Here is a 22,040-nt window from a genome sequence, read left to right as displayed (position 1 = left end):
CGGCAGGCAGGTTCAGGGTCAGAGTAAGGCAGAGGTCGGTAATCCAGAGGTAGGGCAACGGTACCGGACGGCAGGCAGGTTCAGGGTCAGAGTAAGGCAGAGGTCGGTAATCCAGAGGTAGGGCAACGGTACCGGGCGGCAGGCAGGTTCAGGGTCAGGGTAAGGCAGAGGTCGGTAATCCAGAGGTAGGGCAACGGTACCGGGCGGCAGGCAGGTTCAGGGTCGGAGTAAGGCAAAGGTCGGTAATCCAGAGGTAGGGCAACGGTACCGGGCGGCAGGCAGGTTCAGGGTCAGAGTAAGGCAGAGGTCGGTAATCCAGAGGTAGGGCAACGGTACCGGGCGGCAGGCAGGTTCAGGGTCAGGGTAAGGCAGAAGTCGGTAATCCAGAGGTAGGGCAACGGTACCGGGCGGCAGGCAGGTTCAGGGTCAGGGTAAGGCAGAGGTCGGTAATCCAGAGGGGGGGCAACGGTACCGGGCGGCAGGCAGGTTCAGGGTCAGGGTAAGGCAGAGGTCGGTAATCCAGAGGGGGGGCAACGGTACCGGGCGGCAGGCAGGTTTAGGGTCAGGGTAAGGCAGAGGATGGTAATCCAGAGGGGGGGGCAAAGGTACAGGTCAGCAGGCAGGCAGGCTCAGGGTCAGAAGAGGCAAGGGTCAAAATCAGGAGAGCGAAAAAAGAGAGACTGGAAAAAGCAGGAGCTGAGACACAAAACGCTGGTTGACTTGAACAAACAAGACGAACTGTCAACAAACAAACAGAGAACACAGGTATAAATACACAGTGCGTAATGGGGAAGATGGGCGACACCTGGAGGGGGTGGAGACAATCACAAAGACAGGTGAAATAGATCTGGGTGTGACAGGATCGCTTCCTGAAATAGGATAAATAGCTTCCTACAGCCATTTTGTAACGAGTTCTGAAGATGATGGTGTGCGTTCCTCGCCTTTAAAAAATAACATTGTATCACTCCCCGAGGGTGTGGGGTGTGATTGGCTGATCAGAATGGAATGGAGTTCCCCTCCACCATATATGCCTATTCAGCCATTCAGTTCTGTGATGAAATGTTGGGACATCCTGTATGTTAGTGCTAGCCTCGACCCCATTCCGTACCACACCAGCTATGCTGTGCATCCATTCACACACAAAGGGCTCAGTCATGCTGTCGGGGAGGGAGAATGTGGTCATCCAAGCAACAGTCACGAACACAGCAGGCAGCTAATGTTAGGCTTGAACAAAATAAGAAGGACCCGCTAGTACTGCATGGTGAATATGGCTTGTATAACCACTATCTCCCTGAGGGATTTACCCCAGACATTTGTGTCTGAATAGATGCCCAGTGTAAGGGTGCTCAAGAGCAATGTCAATCAAACCAACATAGGAGCAGCTACAGTAAGTCTATATGTAGCTACTGGACACAGTGGATACTGTAGCCTATAGGACATGAATAATGGGTGTGGAGGATGTTATATTAGCACATCTAGTTCCTATTAGCATTAGCCTACCACACTTTAATGATGCATGTCTTTGTTTACACTGCTGTTACTGTCTGTTTATTATCTATACATAGTCACTTTACCCCTACCTACATGTACACTGCTACTACTGTCTGTTGATTATCTATACATAGTAACTTTACCCCTACCTACATGTACACTGATGCTACTGTCTGTTGATTATCTATACATAGTCACTTTACCCTTACCTACATGTACACTGCTGTTACTGTCTGTGTATTATCTATACATAGTCACTTTACCCCTACCTACATGTACACTGCCACTACTGTCTGTTGATTATCTATACATAGTCACTTTACCCCTACCTACATGTACACTGATGCTACTGTCTGTTTATTATCTATACATAGTCACTTTACCCCTACCTACATGTGCACTGCTACTACTGTCTGTTTATTATCTATACATAGTCACTTTACCCTTACCTACATGTACACTGCTACTACTGTCTGTTTATTATCTATACATAGTCACTTTACCCTTACCTACATGTACATATTACCTTAATTACCTCAACTAACATGCATCCCCGCACATTGACTCGGTACCGGTACCCTCTGTATATAACCTTCACATTGACCCGGTACCGGTACCCTCTCTATATAACCTCCACATTGACTCGGTACCGGTACCCTCTCTATATAACCTCCACATTGACTCGGTACCGGTACCCTCTCTATATAACCTCCACATTGACTCGGTACCGGTACCCTCTGTATATAACCTCCACATTGACTCGGTACCGGTACCCTCTGTATATAACCTCCACATTGACTCGGTACCGGTACCCTCTGTATATAACCTCCACATTGACTCGGTACCGGTACCCTCTGTATATAGCCTCCACATTGACTCGGTACCGGTACCCTCTGTATATAACCTCCACATTGACTCGGTACCGGTACCCTCTGTATATAACCTCCACATTGACTCGGTACCGGTACCCTCTGTATATAACCTCCACATTGACTCGGTACCGGTACCCTCTGTATATAACCTCCACATTGACTCGGTACCGGTACCCTCTGTATATAACCTCCACATTGACTCGGTACCGGTACCCTCTGTATATAGCCTCCACATTGACTCGGTACCGGTACCCTCTGTATATAACCTCCACATTGACTCGGTACCGGTACCCTCTGTATATAGCCTCCACATTGACTCGGTACCGGTACCCTCTGTATATAACCTCCACATTGACTCGGTACCGGTACCCTCTGTATATAGCCTCCACATTGACTCGGTACCGGTACCCTCTGTATATAACCTCCACATTGACTCGGTACCGGTACCCTCTCTATATAACCTCCACATTGACTCGGTACCGGTACCCTCTCTATATAACCTCCACATTGACTCGGTACCGGTACCCTCTGTATATAACCTCCACATTGACTCGGTACCGGTACCCTCTCTATATAACCTCCACATTGACTCGGTACCGGTACCCTCTGTATATAACCTCCACATTGACTCGGTACCGGTACCCTCTGTATATAACCTCCACATTGACTCGGTACCGGTACCCTCTGTATATAGCCTCCACATTGACTCGGTACCGGTACCCTCTGTATATAACCTCCACATTGACTCGGTACCGGTACCCTCTGTATATAGCCTCCACATTGACTCGGTACCGGTACCCTCTGTATATAACCTCCACATTGACTCGGTACCGGTACCCTCTGTATATAACCTCCACATTGACTCGGTACCGGTACCCTCTGTATATAACCTCCACATTGACTCGGTACCGGTACCCTCTGTATATAACCTCCACATTGACTCGGTACCGGTACCCTCTGTATATAGCCACGTTATTGTTCTTTTGTTGTGTTACTTTTTTAACTTTAGTTTATTTAGTAAATATTATATATTATATTATATTTTCTTAACTCTTATTTTCTTAAAACTGCATTGTTGGTTAACTGCTTGTAAGTTAGCATTTCACGGTAAGGTCTACCTGTTGTATTCGGCACATGTGACAAATACATTTTAATTTGTTTTGGTTTGATTTATTCATTCACCAACTGTCAATCCTGAAAGTGTCACAAACACTCCTAATGCTAATCATTTCTCTACGCCACTTTATTACTATGCCTGAGCCATTAAATAACTAATTCAAATACCCACTGATACCCCAGCCCATAAAGACATTTAATGGCTCTGCAGCATGGCTGCGTCCCTGTCGTCTGTGCTGAAAAAGAGGCCCTGTATCTACACACTCATCCTGTTGACTGGAGTCCCAGTGTGCATTCCAAGTCGCACCCTATTCCCTAGTGCACTACTTTTGACCAGAGCTTACTTTTGACCAGATCCCTATGGGCACTATATTGGGAATAGGGTCCCATTTGGGACGCTGCACAATAACAAGACTGTCCCTCTGTACATTTAACAGTCTTGGAACTTACCTTTTAGTAGTTTCAAGTTTATTAATCACATGTACAGTTAAAATGCTTAACTTGTGAGCTCTACCCAACAGTACAGTCTTCAATATCTAAATAGTATGCCTAATAAATACAAAAAAGTAAAGATGCCAAAAGAATCACAAAATAGCAAAGTTGGGTTGGAGCTCGCAAGCCGACAGCCATACGGTACGGGAGCATCTTATTAGCACTGTATATTCCACAGGATACATTTCTGCAGCTTGTCAGCATCAACAATAGATGTGCTCACCCTGCAAAAGAACGAAGGAAGAAGAGAAAAAATGGAGGGAGAGGAGAGAAATGGGGAGTAAAAGAGAAGTGTGTGTCTGTGGGCAGGTAGAAACAGACTGGCCTGACAATTACACTGTTTTTGGAGCTGCCTGGCCTCCAAGCCTGCTTTCATCTATTCATTTTTTATTTATGACGAAGGGTTTGGGGGGGGGTGCACTGTCAGTGTCTCTCTGGTTTTATTTTATTCGTTTTTTTCACCCAGCAGAGGAGAGAGAGATGGATCCTGTTGCCTCGTGGAGCTGTAGCCCTGGTTGGCCCTGGTTGGCCCTGGTTGGTCCCCATTGAGCCTCGTGTGCATCTGTGGCGTCTGTCTTGGCCCAGGCCCCGGAGGCTACGTGGAAGGGGGCGCCGATGTTTGATGTGGACTGTCACGGTGGACCGCTGAGTCGACGCCGGAGCCGACCGGCGCTCTGCCACATAATGAACCGCTGGTTGTGAATAAACAATGTTTGAGTCCCAAATGGCACCCTTTCCCTTTATAGTGCACTACTTTTAACCAGGGCCCATAGGACTCTGGTCAAAAGTAATGCATTATATAGGGAATAGCGTGCCATTTTGGACACAGACCATGTTAACCGGGATTAGGGGAGACAGGGGGCGACTCCCTCTCATCCCTCTCGGCACACAGATTAACCTTCAGGATAGGAAGGACCCCAGTATCTCTGTGCCTCTCACTTCTTAAATAACACTCAGCTCCACACAGGCAGACAGACAGACTAGCAGGAGGAAAGCCCCCGATGCGTTGGCCCAGCCTGTGATAGATGCATTATGGGTAGGGAAGGTACTCTGTCAATCCTACTGGAGCAGCGTGGCTTTGGAGTAACGCAGCGACGGCGTACCGAGAGCAGCGGCCAAGGGTACGGAGAAGGAGTCACCTTGCAAAGTACTGTACCTGTGGCACTTATCCTGTCCACGGTGGTAGTGAAAACAACGCCACATGAGCACAGGATGGGCCTCTAATACGGGATTTGTGGCCCTGCGTGACACGTTGTAATCCACTGTTACTGCAGGCAGCTCTTTATCCCACCTTGGTGGTGTGGTGTGGATGAACAGTTGGCAGAGGGGACGGTCTCATTCACCCCATGTCCCTCACATAGGCCCATCTCACTAACCCCCTGCCCACTCACAGCCCGTTCACTGATGATCTCACTAACCCCCTGTCCACTCACAGCCCGATCACTGATGATCTCACTAACCCCCTGTCCAATCACAGCCCGATCACTGATGATCTCACTAACCCCCTGTCCAATCACAGCCCGATCACTGATGATCTCACTAACCCCCTGTCCACTCACAGCCCGTTCACTGATGATCTCACTAACCCCCTGTCCACTCACAGCCCAATCACTGATGGACTCACTAACCCCCTGTCCAATCACAGCCCGTTCACTGATGATCTCACTAACCCCCTGTCCACTCACAGCCCAATCACTGATGATCTCACTAACCCCCTGTCCAATCACAGCCCGATCACTGATGATCTCACTAACCCCCTGTCCACTCACAGCCCAATCACTGATGGACTCACTAACCCCCTGTCCAATCACAGCCCGTTCACTGATGATCTCACTAACCCCCTGTCCACTCACAGCTCAATCACTGATGGACTCACTAAAGCCCTGTCCAATTACAGCCCGATCACTGATGGACTCACTAAAGCCCTGTCCAATTACAGCCCGATCACTGATGGACTCACTAAAGCCCTGTCCAATTACAGCCCTGTCTCTGATAGACTCACTAACCCCCTGTCCACTCACAGCCCTGTCTCTGATAGACTCACTAACCCCCTGTCCACTCACAGCCCTGTCTCTGATAGACTCACTAACCCCCTGTCCACTCACAGCCCTGTCTCTGATAGACTCACTAACCCCCTGCCCACTCACAGCCCTGTCTCTGATGGCCTCTAACCCCCTGCCCACTCACATCCCTGTCTATGATGGACTCTAACCCCCTGTCCACTCACGGCCCATTCTCTGATGGACTCACTAACCCCTGTCCACTCACAGCCCTGTCTCTGATGGACTCACTAACCCCTTGTCCACTTACAGCCCTCTTTCTGATGGCCTCTAACTCCCTGTCCACTCACGGCCCATTCTCTGAAGGACTCACTAACCCCCTGCCCACTCACATCCCTGTCTCTGATAGACTCACTAACCCCCTGCCCACTCACATCCCTGTCTCTGAAGGACTCACTAACCCCTGTCCACTCACAGCCCTGTCTCTCATTAGTACTCAGTTGACCCACAGAGATCCTTGAGCCTATACTCTGTCCTGCTCCGTCCCCCTGCCAGCCAAAGGTGGAAAGAGGCCACATGAATGGCAGTGGCCAACCAACAGCCATGGCATGGAGATTGCTACGCGAACAGCCCTGAGAGCAACACTCGCTTTTCTCAAATTGAGGACATGAGCATTCAATTTAGACAATATTATGCTATGCTAATTTCATTCATTTCACTAACTGTGTGTGTGTGTGTGTGTGTGTGTGTGTGTGTGTGTGTGTGTGTGTGTGTGTGTGTGTGTGTGTGTGTGTGTGTGTGTGTGTGTGTGTGTGTGTGTGTGTGTGTGTGGTGAGTGTGGTGAGTGTGGGAGTTGGCAGATGGTTGTGAGTGAGTGTGTGTGTGTGTGCATGCATGTGTGTGTGTGGTTGTGAGTAAGCGATGCACTGTGCAACACATTTGGAGAAAATCACAGTGTTTGGCCTCTTCTGGGGTAGGGATTATAGCAGATTTACAAGCCACAATAATAATCAAGTCCTTCACCTTGGGACCTATTTTAATCTTAATTAATTTCAGATAATTCCTCATTACCATTACCGACACACAAGCTCTGTTGCTGAGAAGCAGCAATAGTGGCTTGTATTTTTGAGATATAGAGCCTTTAACTGTCCCCTTGAGAGAAAACAGCAACTGCAGGCCTTGGAAATCACGCCCATACTGATAGCAGAGTGAGGGAGAGGACGTAGTTGTTCTCATATTCACTACTGCTACATGATGGTCTAGTTACCAACCCTCTGCGTTCATAACACTCCAACCCTTCTCCTACCCTCTCCCTGCATACAAATGGTGCCAACAGCACAGCCACAACCCACAGGGCAGAAAATAACCTCTCCTTGAATGCCTCTCCAAATTGAAAATATCAACTCCAAAGTACTGTCCTCCTTCTAAGAGAAGAAATGGGCTGGTAGAGAGAAAATCCTTAACATAGTTAAAAGCGGGGCTATTTGTCACTGCATGTCTCCTTGTGTACATCCACAGCACGTCCAACCCATTTGTGTTTTAAAGGAATGCACTCAGCGTGCAAACTAGCACAAATCCATGGATGAATGGCGAAGGAAAAGCTTGATGTGTCCAAATAGAGAAGGGAGCCATGCTGCTTGTAGAATGGACAGCTTGTCTGGGTTTGACCCACACTGGGTTTGTCTGGTCCATATGGGGTGGAATATGTGGCGAGAGAGAGAGAGAGAGAGAGAGAGAGAGAGAGAGAGAGAGAGAGAATAACTTATGTAATGGGTCTTCACTGCAGCCCTCACAGACCTAGGAAGCAGCTGTCTCAGACACATTTAATTAATCCAGCACTCGCATGTTGGCATGCCCATCTCTTCCAATGCCATTTCATCGCCCGGTGACATCAGTTGGCAAACACAACCACCGGGATACCTCAAGTATGATGGAAATGCTCCCTAGATAACCAAGGATAACATTTTAAATGTTGATATTTAAATTTCACTCAAACGACATCATTTTGAATTTGTTCTGAAACGATTGACTAGCCAAAATACTATCTTTGAAGTAAAATATATTTTGAAGTATGTTTTGAAGTATGTTTTGACAAAAGCTGGATCCCTTCTAGCAATGACCAGAGAGAGGGTTGAGGAGGAGGCTTGCATGCATTATCTGAATTAAGTTCACAGAATTATACCTGGGAGGAGGAACTTTGAATGTCCTTTGAGCTAGCTAGCTAACAAGGTTGTGTGTGTAGAGCGGCGCCAGAATTAAAAACACATCTTACCTTTTTGTAGGTAATAAATCCAACGTGAAACATGATAATTAGGCCTATAGTATCCTTAACTAGCATTGAAAAAGTTAATCCATTCTTCTCTAGCTAATAATAATCTCTCTCCCTATGTTCTGAATTATGCTTGTAATGTCAGTACAGTAGTTTATGCTTCGGAGGGGGGAGGGGCAGGTAGCATAAACACGCGCACACACACTGGGAAAGATTTGCAGCTTGAAGGCAGACACTGGAATAAGTTTCCGAGTTTTACATAGGCGCTTTGTTGCGTTTCTGTGAGACGAGAAAAAATATTAACCGGTTCCCATGCTTTTAAAATAATGGTTCTGTTCCGGAACGGTATGGATCACTTTTGTTCCTGGTTCCGTTTCTGTTCCTTGAAAAATGTTGTTGGATCACTTTTGTTCCTGGTTCCGTTTCTGTTCCTTGAAAAATGTTGTTCTGTTCCAGTTTTTGGTTCTGTTCAAATGAACCAGTTCCAAACCCTGGTAAATTCTGCAATGTTTCAAACATGTTGTTCACTCCTGATTCCAGAGGGCATTTCTGCAGCAGATGCAGAGACCGAGACAGAGCAGCCAGCAGTCTGCAGTGTGTTGCCATTACCATGTTGCCCTCTAGTCTCCTTCCAGGGATGTGAGCTGAAATCCAGCTTGGCTCCACACCACAGTGTGACCTAGTTCGTCCTGACATATGTTCACGCAAGTGGAAATGCCACTGGAAAAGTTAGCAAATTATTTCAGGCTGAGCTAGCGTTGAAGCTGGGAGAGACATGAAACAACAGAGCTGGTTTGGTATGCTGACTTCATGTGGACCTTTGTGCCACTCAACCCAAGGCACTTTCTATGGGACTATTCAAGGTTCATGTGAAATGTATGTTTTATTTTTCGGTGATCAGGATAGATTTAAAGTATAGAGAATGGATGACAATGTACAGACAGACTTATTGGTCTGTCTGTCTGTCTGTCTGTCTGTCTGTCTGTCTGTCTGTCTGTCTGTCTGTCTGTCTGTCTGTCTGTCTGTCTGTCTGTCTCTCTCTCTCTCTCTCTCTCTCTCTCTCTCTCTCTCTCTCTCTCTCTCTCTCTCTCTCTCTCTCTCTCTCTCTCTCTCTCTCTGGACACACCTACCTATTAATAGTGAAGACATCAAAACTATGAAATAAAACATATGGAATCATCTAATAACCAAAAAAGTGTTAAACAAATCAAAATATATTGTATAGCTTTGCACACTCTTGCCATTCTCTCAACCAGTTCCCACATATGCTGAGCACTTGTTGGCTGCTTTTCCTTCACTCTGCGGTCCAACTCATCCCAAACCATCTCAATTGTGTTGAGGTCGGGTAATTGTGGAGGCCAAGTCATCTGATGCAGCACCCTATCACTCTCCTTCTTGATCCAATAGCCCTTACACAGGCTGGAGGTGTGTTGAGTCATTGTCCTGTTGAAAAACAAATGATAATCCCATTAAGCGCAAACCAGATGGGATGGCGTATCGCTGCAGATGGGATGACGTATCGCTGTGGTAGCCATGCTGGTTAAGTGTGGCTTGAATTCTAAATAAATCACAGACAATGTCACCAGCAAAGCACCCACACACCATCACACCTCCTCCTCCATGCTTCACAGTGGGAACCACACTGGAGATCATCTGTTCACATACTCTGCGTCTCACAAAGACACGGCAGTTCGAGACAAAAATCTCAAATTCGGACTCATCAGACTCGTTGCTTATGTTTCTTGTTCCAAGAAAGTCTCTTCTTCTAATTGGTGTCCTTTAGTAGTGATTTCTTTGCAGCAATTCGACCATGAAGGCCTGATTCACGCAGTCTCCTCAGAACAGTTGATGTTGAGATGTGTCTGTTACATGAACTCTGTGAAGCATTTATTTGGGCTGCAATTTCTGAGGCTGGTAACTCTAATGAACTTATCCTCAGCAGCAGAGGTAACTCTGAGTCTTCCTTTCCTGTGGCAGTCCTCATGAGAGCCAGTTCCATCATAGCGCTTGATGGTTTTTACAACTGCACTTGAAGAAACTTTCAAAGTTTTTGAAATGTTCCGTATTGACTGACCTTCATGTTTTAAAGTAATGATGGACTGTCGTTTCGCTTTGCTTATTTGAGCTGTTCTTTCCATAATATGGGCTTGGTCTTTTACCAAATAGGGCTATCTTCTCTATACCAATGCTACCTTGTCACAACACAACTGATTGGCACAAATGCATTAAGAAGGAAAGAAATTCCACATATGAACTTAATTTAAATGCATTCCAAATAGCTACCTCATGAAGCTGGTTGAGAGAATGCAAAGAGTGTGCAAAGCTGTCATCAAGACAAAGGGTGGCTACTTTGAAGAATCTCAAATATAAAATATATTTTGATTTGTTTAACACTTTTTTGGTTACTACATGATTCCATATGTGTTATTTCATAGTTTTGATGTCTTCACTACTATTCTACAATGTAGAAAATAGTAAAAATAAAGAAAAACCCTTGAATGAGTAGGTGTGTCCAAACTTTTGACTGGTACTGTATATATATTCCTCTCTCTGTGTGTCTCTCTCTCATTCTCTCTCTCTCCCTTCCTCTCTGAGACTCTCCTCTCCTCCTGTCTCAAATAATTTAGCTGATTCCTACAGTAAAAATTGACACATTTACCGTGCTAGTCTTGTACATTTTTCCTCACAATCCTAAGTCTCCCTGCAGGTATGTGAGCTATGATTTACAGAGAGAGACTAATGCATTTAAAAGGAATTGTGAAATTGAACAGAGTATCAAGAGCCGTTAAAAAACATTGCTCGCAGCTATTAATAATTCATGCTCTGCAGATGATTTCTGAATAATAGTGGTACACATCCTCTCCTTCTTTTCAAATCGTGCCGCATGAAATGCCCGTCAGGAAACCGACTGATGACTCTATTGTCATTGTAATTGTGATTTGCTAGCTTTACTCTTCGTACCAAAGTGCAGTTAGGAAAGGAGGAAATGATTAGCCTTGTAAATGAAAAGCTCAGCTTTATTATAGTGTACTCAATTTAAAATGTCCCTTTCATCTGTAGTGCCGACGGAAATGAGAGCGAGGTGTTCCATTAGGTACTTCTATCTACAGTAATCCACGGCTAGTTTGATTCTAAACTCCCCCTTTGATGATGAATGATGAGAAAGGCACGATGTGCCGCGACCGGCATCATTTCAACTGTAATCATATTTGTTTATTCATTAGGAGGGGAGGGGGAAAATATGCTTATTGTCGGCGAAGGCTTTCCACAGACGTAATAAAGGGAGGAAATGGGACTGTAGCTCTGTGATACAGTACACGTTATTTAGAGAAGAAAGGAGGGATGAAAAAGAAAGAGAGTGGAGGTTTCTCAGAGAGATTTCTGAGGCAGTTTATTTTCCCAGTCTAGCTTGTTTAGTGCAGCGGCTGGTGAAATGACGCTGAACGATGTTTGGTACTATTTCCCCCTCTCGGTTATTTTTAATACGTATTTGTGGCAGCTCTCTTCCACCCCTCCCTCCCTCCCGCATTCAAACCCCACCAGCCCTTGTAATAAGGACATGCATTTTTTCTAATGTTATATAACAATCAGCACCCCTGGAGACCCATGGCCTACTTTTTATTCATTTGATTTAAAAACAAGACGCGCAAGAGGAGAGGGGAGAAGAGGTGAGGTGACGGGAGAGGAGACAAGAGGAGAGGGGAGAATAGGGGAGGTGACGGGAGAGAAGACAAGAGGAGAGGGGAGAAGAGGTGAGGTGACGGGAGAGAAGACAAGAGGAGAGGGGAGAAGAGGGGAGGTGACGGGAGAGGAGACAAGAGGAGAGGGGAGAAGAGGGGAGGTGACGGGAGAGGAGACAAGAGGAGAGGGGAGAAGAGGTGAGGTGACGGGAGAGAAGACAAGAGGAGAGGGGAGAAGAGGGGAGGTGACGGGAGAGGAGACAAGAGGAGAGGGGAGAAGAGGGGAGGTGACGGGAGAGGAGACAAGAGGAGAGGGGAGAAGAGGGGAGGTGACGGGAGAGAAGACAAGAGGAGAGGGGAGAAGAGGTGAGGTGACGGGAGAGAAGACAAGAGGAGAGGGGAGAAGAGGGGAGGTGACGGGAGAGGAGACAAGAGGAGAGGGGAGAATAGGGGAGGTGACGGGAGAGAAGACAAGAGGAGAGGGGAGAAGAGGTGAGGTGACGGGAGAGAAGACAAGAGGAGAGGGGAGAAGAGGGGAGGTGACGGGAGAGGAGACAAGAGGAGAGGGGAGAAGAGGTGAGGTGACGGGAGAGAAGACAAGAGGAGAGGGGAGAAGAGGGGAGGTGACGGGAGAGGAGACAAGAGGAGAGGGGAGAAGAGGGGAGGTGACGGGAGAGGAGACAAGAGGAGAGGGGAGAAGAGGTGAGGTGACGGGAGAGAAGACAAGAGGAGAGGGGAGAAGAGGGGAGGTGACGGGAGAGAAGACAAGAGGAGAGGGGAGAAGAGGTGAGGTGACGGGAGAGAAGACAAGAGGAGAGGGGAGAAGAGGGGAGGTGACGGGAGAGGAGACAAGAGGAGAGGGGAGAAGAGGTGAGGTGACGGGAGAGAAGACAAGAGGAGAGGGGAGAAGAGGGGAGGTGACGGGAGAGGAGACAAGAGGAGAGGGGAGAAGAGGGGAGGTGACGGGAGAGGAGACAAGAGGAGAGGGGAGAAGAGGGGAGGTGACGGGAGAGGAGACAAGAGGAGAGGGGAGAAGAGGGGAGGTGACGGGAGAGGAGACAAGAGGAGAGGGGAGAAGAGGGGAGGTGACGGGAGAGGAGACAAGAGGAGAGGGGAGAAGAGGGGAGGTGACGGGAGAGGAGACAAAAGGAGAGGAGAGGATTTGGGAATCGGGAAAAAGTCCTGTGGCTGGAGATCTTCCCATTAAGAGGCAACACTCTCTCATCTCTGAATTGTGTTGTGATGCCTGACAAGAATACTCTGGGGGCGACGAGCAGTGCCACCAGAGAAACGTCTCATCAGCAAGTGATATGTAAATAGAACGGAGAGAGGGAGAGGGGGAGGGAGGGAGAGGTGAGAGAGGTATAAAATAGGGAGGAACGTATACTGTACAGTGTGTAGAAAGGTTGTGGGCCAGGAAAGATTAGCTGAATACTGATCTCCGTAAGAGTTTTATTGTAAGGAATGCCATGTTAGAAAAAGAACGATATCTACATGAGAACACAGCCACTTATTGGCTAACCTGTAATAGATCTAATGTAATGCATCTACTGTAATAGTAAATCCTCTAATACATCTACTGTAATATATACAGTTGAAGTCGGAAGTTTACATACACTTAGGTTGGAGTCAGATGCACTATTGTAAAGTGGTTGTTCCACTGGATATCATAAGGTGAATGCACCAACTTGTAAGTCGCTCTGGATAAGAGCGTCTGCTAAATGACTTAAATGTAAATGTAAATGTTTTTCAACAACTCCACAAATTTCTTGTTAACAAACTATAGTTTTGGCAAGTCGGTTTGGACATCTACTTTGTGCATGACACAAGTCATTTTTCCAACAATTGTTTACAGACAGATTATTTAACTTATAATTCATTATATCACAATTCCAGTGGGTCAGAAGTTTACATACACTAAGTTGACTGTGCCTTTAAACAGCTTGGAAAATTCCAGACAATGATGTCATGGCTTTAGAAGCTTCTGATAGGCTAATTGACATAATTTGAGTCAATTGGAGGTGTACCTGTGGATGTATTTCAAGGCCTACCTTCAAACGCAGTGCCTCTTGGCTTGACATCATGGGAAAATCAAAATAAATCAGCCAAGACCTCAGAAAAAAAATTGTAGACCTCAACAAGTCTGGTTCATCCTTGGGAGCAATTTCCAAACGCCTGAAGGTACCACGTTTATCTGTACAAACAATAGTACGCAAGTATAAACACCATGGGACCACGCAGCCGTCATACCGCTCAGGAAGGAGATGCGTTCTGTCTCCTAGAGATGAATGTACTTTGGTGCAAAAAGTGCAAATCAATCCCAGAACAACAGCAAAGGACCTTGTGACGATGCTGGAGGATACAGGTACAAAAGTAGCTATATCCACAGTAAAAGGAGTCCTATATCAACATAACCTGAAAGGCCGCTCAGCAAGGAAGAAGCCACTGCTCCAAAACCGGCATAAAAAAGCAAGACTACGGTTTGCAACTGCACATGGGGACAAAGATCGTACTTTTTGGAGAAATGTCCTCTGGTCTGATGAAAAAAAATATAATTGTTTGGCCATAATGACCATCATTATGTTTTGAGGAAAAAGGGGGAGGCTTGCAAGCTGAAGAACACCATCCCAACCATGAAGCACGGGGGTGGCAGCATCATTTTGTGGGGGTGCTTTGCTGCAGGAGGGAATGGTGCTCTTCACAAAATAGATGGCATCATGAGGTAGGAAAATTATGTGGATATATTGAAGCAACATCTCAATACATCAGTCAGGAAGTTAAAGCTTGGTCGCAAATGGGTCTTCCAAATGGACAATGACCCCAAGCATACTTCCAAAGTTGTGGCAAAATGGCTTAAGGACAACAAGGTCAAGGTATTTGAGTGGCCATCACCAAGCCCTGACCTCCATCCTATAGAAAATGTGTGGGCAGAACTGAAAAAGCGTGTGAGAACAAGGAGGCCTACAAACATGAGTCAGTTACACCAGCTCTGTCAGGAGGAATGGGCCAATATTCACCCAACTTATTGTGGGAAGCTTGTGGAAGGCTACCCGAAACATTTGACCCAAGTTAACCAATTTAAAGGCAATGGTACCAAATACTAATTTAGTGTATGTGTCACGTTCCTGACCTGTTTTCTCTTGTTTTTGTATGTGTTTAGTTGGTCAGGGCGTGAGTTGGGGTGGGCATTCTATGTTATGTGTTTCTATGTTTAGGTTCATTGTCATTTAGCCTGATATGGTTCTCAATCAGGGACAGGTGTTTTACGTTTCCTCTGATTGAGAACCATATTTAGGTAGGTTGTTCACACTGTTTGTTTGTGGGTGGTTGTCTCTCGTGTCTGTATGTCTACCACACGGGACTGTTTCGTTTGTGTTTCATGTAGTCTGTTCGTGCGTTCTTCGTTTATTGTAAGTTCTCAAGTCCAGGTCTGTCTACATCGTTTATTTGTTTTGGTAGTTTGTTGAAGTGTTTTCGTGTTTCGTCTATTCGTTTAAATAAATCATTATGGATTCAACCTACGCTGCATTTTGGTCCGACCCTTACTCCTCCTCCTCGTCTGAGGAGGAGGCATTAGACGAGCGTTACAGTATGTAAACTTCTGACCCACTGGGAATGTGATGAAAGTATAAATCATTCTCTCTACTATTATTCTGACATTTCACATTCTTAAAATAAAGTGGTGATCCTAACTGACCTAAGACAGGGAATATTTACTAGGATTAAATGTCAGGAATTGTGAAAAACTGAGTTGTATGTAAACTTCTGACTTCAACTGTATATTGTTATACATCTACTGTAATAGATCTATTGTAATACAGTATATACTATAATACAAATATACTGTAATAGTATCTCCTCTAATACATCTACTGTAATACATCTACTCTAATAGAGCTATTGTAATACAGTATCTGCTGTAATACAGTATATACTGTAATAGTATCTCCTCTAATACACCTACTGTAATAGATCTAATGTAATACAACTACTGTAATTCAATAATACTGTAATAATGATGAGTGAGAAAGGTATGCACAAATATCATATACCCAAGACATGCTAACCTCTCACCATTTTAATAACAGGTGAGGTTAGCATGTTTTGGGGGGGGTTTAATATTTATGCCTCTGTAACTTTCTTACTCGTCATTATTCACAATTCATTCAGGATTATCCGTAGTCATGGTAACATCCACATTGATATAGAAGAGTTCAGAAACATATTCTATTGTCACAACTTCCTCCAAAGTCGGTCCCTCTCCTTGTTTGGGCGACGTTCGGCGGTCGACGTCACCGGTCTTCTAGCCATCGCCGATCCACCTTTAATTTTCCATTTGTTTTGTCTTGTCTGCCCACACACCTGGTTCCAATTCCATCAATTCCATGTTGTGTATTTAACCCTCTGTTCCCCCCATGTCCTTGTCCGGTATTGTTTATTGTAAGTGCTTGTGCACGTTATGTCTGGTGTGCGTCGGGTTATGTACCCATTTATTGATTGTTCTGTTTTCCGGTGGGTTGTTATTATTAAACTGCGCCGTTGGAAACACAGTTTTTGCTCTCCTGCGTCTGACTTCTCTGCCGCCAGTATGCACCCCTTACATCTATTCTTATTTACAATAAAGTGACTCTAAAATGACATATTACGTTATTAACCTTTCATTTCTATTTTGGCACAAAATAATCTGAAACACAAACAAAATAAACAGCAAATGCATCCAACAAGTTTGTAGAGTCACAAGCTTGATGTAGTCATTGCCTGCTAGGAATACGGGACCAAATATGTAACTTTTTACTACTTTAATACACAATAAGTGAATTATTTTGGTCCCTTAAAATTGGGGGACTATGAACAAAAAGTGCTGTACTCTAAACGGTTCACACGATACGGACGAAATTTCCCTTAAATTAAAGCTGACAGTCTGAACTTTAACCTCATAGTCATTGTGTAATTTCAAATTCTGGAGTACAGAGCCAAAAAAACAACAAAAATTGTCACTGTCCCAATACTTTTTGAGCTCACTGTATCTGTGGTGAGCTTGTATGCGTTTGTGTTAATATAAGCTCTAGTAACACTATACACAGAATTGCCATTGAGATGCACATTGTTAGACTTGCAAAGTCCTCAAAAACTCAAAACAGACGATTTAAAGATAGTCTGGCTGCTGTGAATGGATGCGCTAATGGGGAAATATGGCAATTCTCTTTCAAATATGTCTGCTCTCTTGACAGCAGTTCTGCATTATCCAATATTGGGTTTTGGACAAGCAAGGGGGATAGATAATTCATCCACTGAGGTATAAGATCAGATAAATAGTAAGGTATATGAGAGAGAGAGAGAACAATAATCTGAGACCTGCATGTGATCCCTTCATGATTGTCTGTTTCTATCTAATTACCCAGGATCCTCTCTGTGTACCTTGATTACTGTCACATCAGAAAAAACCTTAAGCTTCAGTTGATTGCTTTCTGGTGGTTGTCTTAATTTACCCGTTTATTTTCATCAACTGAAACAGAGTCTTTTCATAGTGGATGCCACAAATCAGTTAATGAACATGCCATTTAATAACCAAGATGAAAGTTTCAGTTAATTATCTGTGGGAAAATACCGCGAGGCAGATTAATCCCAATGAAAAATAAGTCATTACAGAAAAGGCTACTGTGCTCGTCAAGCGCTGATCTCTAGAAGCTGTTTACAAGGTTCATGTGATAACAAAATAAATTGAAATACTCTCATTATTATCTGCCTGATACAGGACCTTATTTTAGACACATGGCATAAAGTATTAGGAATCTATTCAGACCATACTGTAATTGATAGACATCTTATTCAACATGTCATGTGTGATTGAACAGGGCTGGCTCTAGACTTTTGGGAGCCCTAAAACCTAAACATTTAGTTTTTAAAGTACATTTCCTGCAATTTTTCACGTTTTGTCATGGGACGTAGGGAACATTTTACATTTTTAAAGCACGTTTTCTGCAGTTCTACACATTCTGCCATGGGGCGGAAAGAACATTTAGCAAATGTATTACACATTTCATGCAAAAACACGGGGGCTTATGTTGTTTATACCTGGAGCCGGCCCTGTGATTGAACAATAGGCCCCCCGTTTTCAAACTGATGAAGGCTATGCTGAAAGGCTTCACTTGAAAATACTTTTCACTGAACATGCCAGGGCCAGGAAAAAACATTGTAAATTGGGCAATTCCATGTTAACAGAGTAATGCTGAGACTCAGATTTTTCACTTTAAAATGTGTCAAACAAAATAAATGATTGCACAAGGAATACTTTTAACAATTTCCCCCCAAAAACAACAACACAAAAACACATTTAATTGAAGAACAGTGCAGATGCAAAGTTTGCTAACAGAATGACAGCACAAATAGCACAAACCGTTATTCTGTCACCGAACTTTGCATCTGCACTGTTCTGTGGAAATTGTTAAAAGTAGGCCTTGTGCATAGAGTTATATGGTTTGATAAACTTTGCAATCATAAGTTTTTGTTTGACACGTTTTAAAGTGAAAACTCTGAGTCTTAGCATCACTCTGTAAAAGTGTAGTTGCCCAGTACTATGAAGAGTGCCTTGATCCTCCTCGTCAAATACATCAGTTATGCTATTTTGGACCAAAAGGCTGCTGAAGTCATGCAGCCTGTCGTTTTTGTGTTTATACTTTTTCATAACGACAACATCAAGTTTGATGTCGGACGACAATAGAATGTTATTGATGTCACTGCGACAACTGTATACAGACATGTCGATAGACGTCGTATAAACCAGCCTTTAGTCTTGAAGTCTTGTTCAGTACACTACTGTACTCACTCTGTTTAGCACATGGCCTCGCATGTGAATCCTTAAAGAGATGGGTGGGGCTTGGGCTTAAGAGGGTGTGAAAAACATTCAAGGGGTCCCTTTTCTGAAAAGTGATGTTACAAGTTGGTCAACTTTCAAAGCAGAATGACTTTCCCATTGTTGCTCAACACTAGTGTATGATATACAATTTTCTAGCTCTGAGTCTCTACTTTTATCCAATGTAAAAAACACAATTTCAAATTTTGCTACATGAGACCGAATTGAGCCTGTTGGTCACATATGACTTCCAATGACCCCTAAACCAAAGAACATCTTCAGTCCTACTTTTTATTTCCTACAGAGCTCAGCGAGGCCTTTCTCAAAATGTATCTCGTTGTAAGGTCAATAGAATATGAAAATAAATCAACACACTTGAGATGCAGCACATATTACTTCTTGTTCCTTACAAAGCTTCCTGTTTCCTGTGTCATGCTACATTTCCTGTCTGGCCCTTATATGGGCCTTGCTGAACAACACCCAGACTAATTCAAAACAAATAAAGTTTTCCATCCGTCTATTGGAAAACACTGCCTACCGGTCGTACATGATCTTGTTTGGTATTAGCGGTTCCTAAATGGGGAATAGATGGTCTTATGAAGGATTTATAAAGGCCACTCCCAACCTTTAAACTCACTTTTTACTGCGTCCATTAGGTTGAGATCAATATGTAAAATAAATTGTGCCGGTGCCTGGCGAGCAGACGTATATCTAGAAAAGTCCCCGGTAGACTGTGGGCACAGATAGAATGATACCTCCCTACTGCTGAGCACAGAGCTAATGACAATGCTCACATAGTGTGTGTGTGTCTGGGCGTGTGTGTGGGTGTGTGTGTGGCTGTCTATGTGCGTGCGGGCCTGCCTGCTTCCTTCAGTGGCAGAGATGTGCTCGTGTCTGTGTGTGTGTATTATATAGTGTGTGTACCTTTGTGCTTTTGTGTGTGAGTGTGTGTCTTAGGCTTTCTCACAGCACTGCTGTAAGCTCAGGGCCATATGGTCTGTCACCATCTGCTCCTTCCAGCAGCCCCTACCACAATGCCTTATGACACGTGTGGGTATATTATCCTGACCTGAGTGCTCTGATGAGCAGGAGGGAGGCTGGGAGGCTGAGAGTACTAATGTAATACGCTGCACTAAAATAGACCGTTAACGACACAGCTGGTTTAACAGCAAAGGAGGGAGAAGAAGAAGAAGCTTTTCATTAACATAACCCCTTCTAATTCTGAGGAATGCCGGGATTGGTTTCCTTAACTTCTTCCCCCTCTCTCCCAGAGAGAAAGAGAGACAGACACACACACAGAGACACAGAAACAGCCACGTCATCGAAACCTGGCTATGGAATCTTCTTCTGCATCTAATCAGAATTCATAAATGCAGCTGCCTACAACACAGTCTCTCATGGAATGCATGAAGGCTCTCATTTATTAGGGATTTTCTATGCGTTCTGAACTGAGCGGGGGGCTCGGCTGAAATGGAGGGTGTCCTACTTAACCCCCCACGCTGTTTAGTCATGGACTCACTTTGTAATCCCAGGTGACCTTGGCTGGCTGGCTGTCTGTCTGGTTTGGTGGCTGGCTGGGTGGCTGCCTGGTTTGGTGGCTGGCTGGGTGGCTGGCTGGCTGTCTGGTTGGGTGGCTGGCTGGCTGGTTGGGTGGCTGGCTGGCTAGCTAGCTGCTGCTGGTTCATGGACGGGAGGACGTGACATTGCAGTACTGCTGCATTAATATGCACAGCTACTGGAGGAGATGAACGAACGAGGATCTCTCTCTTTCACACGTAATCTCTCTCTCTCTCTCTCTCTCTCTCTCTCTCTCTCTCTCTCTCTCTCTCTCTCTGTGTGCGTGCGTGCGTGCGTGCGTGCGTGCGTGTGTGTGTGTGTGTGCGCGTGTGTGTGTGTGTGCGTGTGTGCGTGTGCGTGTGTGTGTGCGCATGCGCTGATAGCAAACAGAGATATTGCAGAGTTGAATTGGTATGACGACAGTGCTGAAGGCAGTAAAGGTTTTTCATTTCGTCTTTCCATCCACTGGATTAATTACTGGCTGGCTTTGGGAGGAATATGATAATGGCTTGTCAAATTAGCAAAGGTTGATCCAGCACAGTGTGTAAACATACTCAGAAACGGTAAGATGACATTTCAGTGGCTATATATCCTCCGTGGGAGATTAAAGAGGCTGACAGGTTGGCTAACATCAGCAGGAGAAAGCCAGAGGAAAGGCCTTCATGCTGAAACAGACTGGAATCACTGAAATGGACTGAAATGGAAGAGGCTGTGGTCTATGTTCAATCTATTACAGAAATAGGTGTTTTGGGCATAGAAATGCATGGCAATTCAGGTATTGGTACCTGTGTGACAAGGCCGTGCTTTTCGCCTTTACCAAAATGTACTTTTGTTGATGATAATGAAAAATCTTACTCCTAAATTGTCTGAATGACACAGTGTCATCCGTTCACAGCTCAACAGGGGAAATTGGGTTTCTGTTCATTTGGAGTCCATTTGAAGTCGTTAAAATGAGCCTTTTTTAGTCTACGACTTTAATTTGCTACAGTCTGCAATGACTAGAACTGAGGAGCCACATTCTATTGGAAGCAACACTGCTCTGTCTGTTTCTGTGCGGTATTGACCCAACATGGCACTGAGGTGAATATATTATAATGACCCTTGCTGAGGTACTACAGAGACAACATTCCTTACTGTATTTGGATCTGATTCCAAGCCCTTTATGAATATGAGGGGAATGTTGGTATGTAGTTTTGCTTGGTGGGGGCTGGCTGTGTTGTAGAAAGCAGCTCCCATCTCCTGCACCAGCCTAGCCAACTTCATTATGCAGTCCTGCCTTGCTGAGGGTGCAATTACTTAATGAGAGCCATTCTAAATAGCTCTGAAACAAATACATCAATTTCCTTTCTCGTCCCAACCTGCATGGATAGGCCTATAGCTCATTTCTAATTTCAGCAGGAAAGCATTGTGTTTGTTAAATCCACTTTGTAACTTGGCTCGTACAGTTGTTCTCAAATGCCTTTTGAAGCTAATGGAGATTTTGTAAATGGGGCAAGTACACTATTTGACAAAGGCAATGGTTTGAGGTGTGTTTTGTTAAGCAGCTGCCAGCTTCACTCTGAGTGGCATTATTTGGCATTCGTCCTGTTGTCTGCCTTGTTGCTGTTTGGGAACATTGTGAAGTTGTCTAAATAAGTGGCGCAGAGGCAACAACAACAATCGTCCCTGCCTGTTTTGCCCCTGCAACATGATCAATGACTATATCCCTGG

The sequence above is a fragment of the Salvelinus namaycush genome, chromosome 7 (genome assembly GCF_016432855.1).
Source record: "Salvelinus namaycush isolate Seneca chromosome 7, SaNama_1.0, whole genome shotgun sequence".
NCBI classification, from domain to species: domain Eukaryota; kingdom Metazoa; phylum Chordata; class Actinopteri; order Salmoniformes; family Salmonidae; genus Salvelinus; species Salvelinus namaycush.
Note: the sequence above shows the minus strand (reverse complement) of the source record.